The following is a 7,410-nucleotide window of genomic DNA, read 5'->3' as shown; positions in this document are numbered from 1 at the left end:
GGTTATTCTACTCTACATACAGTTATAATGAATTTTATTTTATACTTTTCATTAGAACCAGGTTGATAGTTTTCTTCAATAATTGTTACACTGATTAGTTTCTCTTCAGAAGTATTTTTTAAATAATGCTCAATGCTTTTGAAATAGTGAGTTCTTTCAATTTAATTTTCCCCATTTTGTTCCTTATTTATACTCTGTAGATAAATATATATACATATATATTTCAAATTGAGACAGACCTTGAAACATAACGTGTCTTTATATAGCTGTGATCCACCCACTCAGAAGAAAACAATTCATGAACATGAAGTTTAAAATATATCATAAAATTCACGCTTCATGCTGTGCCAATTTAACACAAACATGCCACATCCCTTGCATTAATAACCGTAGATGATGACTGATAGAAGTTCATAAGATTTCAACTTAAAATCTGTTTACAGAACAGAAAATAATCTGAGTAATTAAATTTACATGTTTTGGGGCTGGAGCGATAGCACAGCGGGTAGGGCGTTTGCCTTGCACGCGGCCGACCCGGGTTCGAATCCCAGCATCCCATATGGTCCCCTGAGCACGGCCAGGGGTGATTCCTGAGTGCAGAGCCAGGAGTAACCCCTGTGCATCGCCAGGTGTGACCCAAAAAGCAAAAAAAAAAAAAAATTAAAAAAAAAATAAATTTACATGTTTACATGTACAGAGGAATGCTATCTACTTTTATAGACAGACATTAGATACAATTTCATGTACTATACTTGTATATATTTATAATGCATTATGTATTATTAATTATGTATACAAGACAGTCATACTATTTTGCCCTGCCCCATGCTTCAAAGATCATCTTTCCAGAATAAATTTTTCTTATAGACTTTCATTAAAACAATATTTGGGTGGTATTAAAAAGATATTAAAGTAATTTTATTTTATTCCAACTGACCATAAAATGTCTCTTACCTATCAAAACAATTTTTTGTGAGATTATACAAACTGTTTGAAAAACATCAAAGATAATTTTGGGCCAGAGGATTAGTACAGGGGCAAAGCATTTGCCTTGCAAAATACTGATCAGGGTTTTGCCCCAAGAACTATATGTGGTCCCCAAGCACTATCAGGAGCAGGAATGATCTCTGAGTACAGAGGTAGAGTTAAGCCCTGACAACAATTTTTGTGTGACCCCCAAAAGAACCAACAAAAGTCCCCACAATTTTTTAAAAAACCTGAAAACTATGTTAACATTACACGAATTAAACAAAATCACTCTGCAAATTGTGAATCTGATGTTACTACTAATCAACCTTAAAGGAAAAATCTACATATAGAAAATATATAATAATTATGTTTTATATGACATGTCATTCAACAAAATATGAAAAATCAAAATATATATATTTTAATTTGTCTATTAGTTATTTACCATTATAAACCATGAAATAGTATCATGTTGCACTATTAGCTTTTGATTGTTATAAAGTTTGTGTAAATGTTCTATAATTTCAGGAAATGTTGCTCAATTAAATGGAAGTAGTCTTTAGGAGATTTTCAGAAGTGATGAAATTCTGATGCTGAAGATTTTCAGTTAGCTATTTAACATGCCTATCTTTATCATAAACTCTAGCCCTACTTTTTAATTTAAATATTTGGAACACTACATTCTATTAATGAGCCAAAAAGTGTAGTGCCATAGAGAGAAAAGTTGTAAAAGATGGAGAAGACTAAAGAGAAGTAATGAATAATGTCTGATCTTTAGAAAATCTTGCAGCATTCTTCATATGCTCAGAAGAAAACAAACAAACAAAACATAGTAAGTGAATAATAGCCAAAGACAGTAAAACAAGAGCCAGGAGAACTGGTTCATGGTAGGAAACCTGACAAAAAGTGGGAATGGGGTGCAGTTAGGACAGAGGAGGGACCCATCAGAAACTGGTAGTCGGAAATAATCACTCTGGGCAAAAACTGAGTGCTGGAAGGAGGTGAAGTGATATGCATGATGACCTTTCAGTAATAGTATTTTGAACCACAGTGCCTAAAAGTTTAAAGTAAGGGAGAGAGAGAAGGAAGGTGTCTGCCATAGAGGCAGGCTATTGGGTAGGAGGTGGGAGTTGGGAGGTGTGTGGTGGCCTGAAGAGGGGTGCACAGGAAGGAAATTGAGGCCATTGGGACTGGAAATGTGCACTGGTGAGGATATGGGTGTTAAAACATTGTATGACTGAAACTCAGTCATGAACAACATTTTATCTCATGGTCATTCAATTAAAAAATTTTAAACAAAGAAATTCATATGGCCAGAGCCATGAATACATGAGTACAATAGGTGGGAAGCTTGCCTTGCATGCAGGCAACCCCAGTTCAATCCTGGCATCCCATTTGGTCTCCTAATCCCCACCAGTTGTAATAAATCCTGAGATTAGTATCCCTGAGCACTGCATGGTGTGGCCCCAAAACAAAACAAAAAAGAATTCATTAAGATAATTTTACAAATGTACTTGGACCCAGCAATACCACTGCTGGGAATATATCCCAGAAAAGCCAAAAAGTATAGTCGAAGTGACATATGCACTTATATGTTCACCGCAGCACTGTTTACAATAGCCAGAATCTGGAAAAAACCCGAGTGCCCTAGAACAGATGACTGGTTGAAGAAACTCTGGTACATCTATACAATGGAATACTATGCAGCTGTTAGAAAAAATGAGGTCATGAAGTTTGCATATAAGTGGATCAACATGGAAAGTATCATGCTAAGTGAAATGAGTCAGAAAGAGAGAGACAGACATAGAAAGATTGCACTCATCTGTGGAATATAGAATAATAGACTATAAGACTAACGCCCAAGAATAGTAGAAATAAGTACCAGGAGATAGTTTCCATGGCTTGGAGGCTGGTCTCTCATTCTGGGCAACTCAGAGAAGGGAACACCAAATTAAATGTGGTTGGAGGTCATGTGGGGGAAGGGTGAGGCGGGCGGAATACAGACTAGAGACTGAACACAATGGCCACTCAACACCTTTATTGCAAACCACAACACCTAATCAGAGAGAGAGAACAAAAGGGAATTCCCTGCCATAGTGGCAGGGTGGGGTGGGGGGAGACGGGACTGGGGAGGGGGGGAGGGATGTTGGGTTTACGGGTGGTGGAGAATGGGCACTGGTGAAGGGATGGGTTATTGAACTTTGTATGGGGGAAGCATGAGCACAAAAATGTATGGATCTGTAACTGTACCCTCACGATGACTCTCTAATTAAAAATAAACTAATTAAAAAAATTAGTTTTTTTCAAAACCAATCTATATCCCCAACTGTATCCTTTTTGGTGTATATATCTTAATATAGTTATGAGTCTTCTAACATAAAAACATATTTATTAAGGCTAGGCATGAGTTAATAGTTTGTGAGCATGTTTATATGAACACCCCATGAAGCATTATGCAAACATTTAAGATAACTATGATTATATGTGAATCTACAATGTTATTAAGCAGTTCTCAGGATAAACTTATTTTATTAAAGAAGTCATCAATTTTTACTTTGCCTATTTGATGAAGAAGCCTTGCCATACTACTTATTTTCCCAACTTTATCTTCCAAGATTATTTAATATTTAGCTGAAATAAATTTGTCCTCAAAGTAGTTTTTCTATTAGCAGAGGAAAGAAGGTTCTTACAAGTTTCCATACAAATTCTAAAAACTAGACTTCTAAAAGGGCTGTGACAGTATGGATATAACCAAATCTGAACACAGCTGAAAACTGCTTCAAGAAATTTGACAATTGTTTTCTTTCAGTAAGTCCTTCACACCCATGAGATTGGAAATCTGAAGATGTGTGTCAGAAAAAAAATTAGACTACTTGATCTTCTAATGAAGTTGAACAATAACACTCAACAAACAATTATATCAGAAAATCTAATCTTTTGAGACTTTTTTTAAGCCATGCCAAGCACATCACTTAAAGCAATTTTCACTTAAATCTTTTGATGTGAACCAAAACAAAATACCCAAGCACATAGCTGAACAAGATAGTCAGGGTTCACAGCTGGCAAAACCCGCAGGAGTATATGCTTTTTTTGTATGCACTTAGCTTCAGTTCCCAACACTGAATAACACCCTGACCCAGTACTGCCATGGTGCCCCTGGTGAATTCCTTGCACTGAAGAGCCCAAACAACTCAACATTCTTGACCCAAACATTGAACTCTTGGACATAATGGCAGAATTCCACAGGGAGTGGGGCCTAGGTGTCTTGAGCATTGCTTAGCTATGATCATGCCTCTCCTCTCTAAAAACAGTTGCTAAAGTTTAATTATCATCAAGCTTCTGGACTACTTTAGGAAGGAATTATATGTATTTTATTCTCTGGTGCTCCTGGATCTCCAGTGTTTATAAAAAAGACATACTGAAGAGCCAGAGCAATAGTACAGTAGTAGGGCTCTTGCCTCGAGTGCAGCCATCATCACCATCAGCAGCAGCAGCCTATTGATCGTCGAATTTCTCGAGCAGTCTCAGTAATGTCTCCATTAATGAGATTTTAGAAACCTCTCTTTACTCGTCCTTTCCAATGGTGCCACATTGGAGGCTCTTTCAGGGTCAGGGGAATGAGACCCATCATTGTTACTGGTTTTGGCATATAAATACGCCACGGGGAGTTTGCCAGGCTCTCCTATGTGGGCAGGAAACTCTTGGTAGCTTGCCAGGTTCTCCCAGAGGGAGAACCAGGCTATAAGATGTCTCTTGCCCCCGCGCCTGGCTGTCTTCCCTGGGGTCCCTCGGAGCGCGTGGGCTTCAGTTTCCCTCCCCGCCCTGAGCAGAACTCCTGAGACCGAAGATCTCTGGAGCCTAGCCACAGTCATGCTCAAGGCCCTTCTCCACATGTTCGGACGAGCTCACGCATGAAGGAACCAGCAAGGGAACCCAGATGTGTGGGACCCGGGGCTGAGATCTCCAGGCCTACTTCGATCGGGACTGGGCCTCTTCCGCCAAGATTCCCCATTTTCCAGTAGCTAGGTGGTCACGCCCAGGGACTGCTCCCAGTGCCATGTAATCCCACCAACAGCCAACACCCAGAGACTATAAACACAAGCTCCCAGAAGCAGCCAACCTGGGTTAAATCCTGGGCACTCCACACTGTGTCCCAATTACCATCAGGAGTGATCCCCTGAGCACTCCAGGTATGGACCAGCAACAACAACAAAAACCTAAAATATACATATATGTGATAAAGACAGTACTCTCGTAGTCTCTTATGTAGTCTCTTATGTAAACACTATCATTTTAAAACAGCAGGTTTTTTAAAAGTAACATTTCAAATTAGCAAACTTTTCTATAGTTCAAATTTTCAGTGTGAACCTACTCAAATTATAGCAAAGATTTCAAAGATTAACAAGTGCTTTGTTTTTATTCCTTTAGGTATTTTACAATTAGAATTTGTCCATCAGAGACTGGGAATGTATAGAGGTTATCCAAAAGTTTGGGGATGTTAGAAAGGTTAAACCACAGGTTATTGCTCCAGGGATGTGAAGGAAATTGTAGCTGAAGATATTAGATATTAGAGCACATATCTAATATTGTACTCTATTCAGGCCAATCTGCCATATCAATAAATATAATCTTTTCAGTCTCCTATGGGAAAGGTTGTACTCTAATTTCTCCTTCCCTCCCTCCTTCCCTCCCTCCCTCCCTCCCTCTCTTTCTCCCTCCTTCCCTCCCTCCTTCCCTTTCTCCTTTCAAATTAATGCTTTTGTGTTTTAGGAGTATACACCAGGAAGTGGTACCACAATTTGTATGGGAATTCTATTCTTAATCTTTTTGAGGGATCTTCATATTATTTTCCATAGAAGCTGAACCAGTTTACATTACCACCAACAATGAATGGTGGCTCATTTAATCCCATCCAATACTAGTTGTTTTCAGTCATTTTGATTTATGCCATTCTCACTGATGTAAGTTGATATCTCATTGTTGTTTTAGTTCAAATTTCCCTAATAATAAGTGATTATAAGAAGTTAATGATAAGTAAGTGATAATGAGAACTTTTCATATGCCTATTAGCCATTCATATGTCTTCTTTGGAGAAGTATTTGTTCTTTTCACTTTTGGAGGGGTCATTGGATTTTTTTGTTACCTAGATTTGTGAGTGTTTTGTACATCTTGGATATTAGTTTTTTATCTGGTGTGTTATATGCAAGTATTTTCTCACAATCATTAGGGTGCCTTTTTATCCTAACTTTAGTTTTTTTCTGTTTGTTTATTTTTGCTATGCACTTTTTTATTTGATGTACTGTCATTAATTTACTATTTTTTGTTGTCATTGCCTCTGAGTGAGACTGTTAACAACAGCTCACAGATACATATATGGATATTACTATCTAGGTTTTCTTCAGTGTATTGTTTTACTCAGTGTATTTGATATAATCTCATGGTCTTTAATCAACTTCAAATTCAATTTTGTGAGTAGTGTGAGATATACCTGAAGTGAGAAATGGCTCCATTTTTTATGTATAATTTATGCAGTTTCCCCAAAATTATCTGTTGAGATTTTCTTGTTCCACTTCATGTACTTTACACATTTTTTGGAGATTAGCTGTTCATAAATATGAAGGAAAAGGGGTCATTGGATTTAAATTTTATCTCTGTATATAAGATGAAGAAACTGAGGTCTAATTATGTTAACATTTTTGAGTTCAAAATCACCTAAGGGGTAGAATCAAAATTTAAACTTAGATGAATCCCTGAGCTCTGTGCATTCTCCTGGACAGAAGGTCTTTCAGTCTAAATAAAGGAAAGATATCTCTGTTGCAAATATAAATTTTATATTGCAAATTAATCATAAAAATAGATAAAGCTGTTCTATTTAAATTGAATATTTAGGCTTGTTTTATATTCCCAAATTTTATTTATTCTTAGCTAATAATTTAGGTATAGTGTATATATATACTATGTTGCTGAAATAATATTTGTAGACAAACTGCTAATAGTCAAATAAAAATTAAGTTTCAAAAACTATTCTGCTATCTAGCAGAAGGCATCCACATATATTTATTAGTCAAGAAAATATCTCATTTAATTATAACTTTTTGACTAGCAGAATTATAAATCTATGAGAAGGAATTAGTGTCAAAATATTTTTGTGGTTAGATGCTCTCATAACTCTAACAAATCTCCTAATCTAAACTCATTATGTAGCAAAAAAAAAATCTCTAAAGTCTTTGTGGTTAGCTTGATTTGCTGATTATTTGACCTTCTGCAAATTTTATAATTCATAGCAAATCTCATGTCCTTTTTAAGGCCAAACCTCATTCTGGCAATAGTGCCACTATTTAGCCATTTCTATGGGAAAGTGTGTTCTAATGTTCAATCTACTCTTTTAAAAGAAAATGTGGGTAATATGACCATGAAAAAATAGATCAATTCCATATTAGC

This window comes from Sorex araneus, chromosome 1 (genome assembly GCF_027595985.1).
Source record: "Sorex araneus isolate mSorAra2 chromosome 1, mSorAra2.pri, whole genome shotgun sequence".
NCBI lineage: Eukaryota > Metazoa > Chordata > Mammalia > Eulipotyphla > Soricidae > Sorex > Sorex araneus.
Note: the sequence above shows the minus strand (reverse complement) of the source record.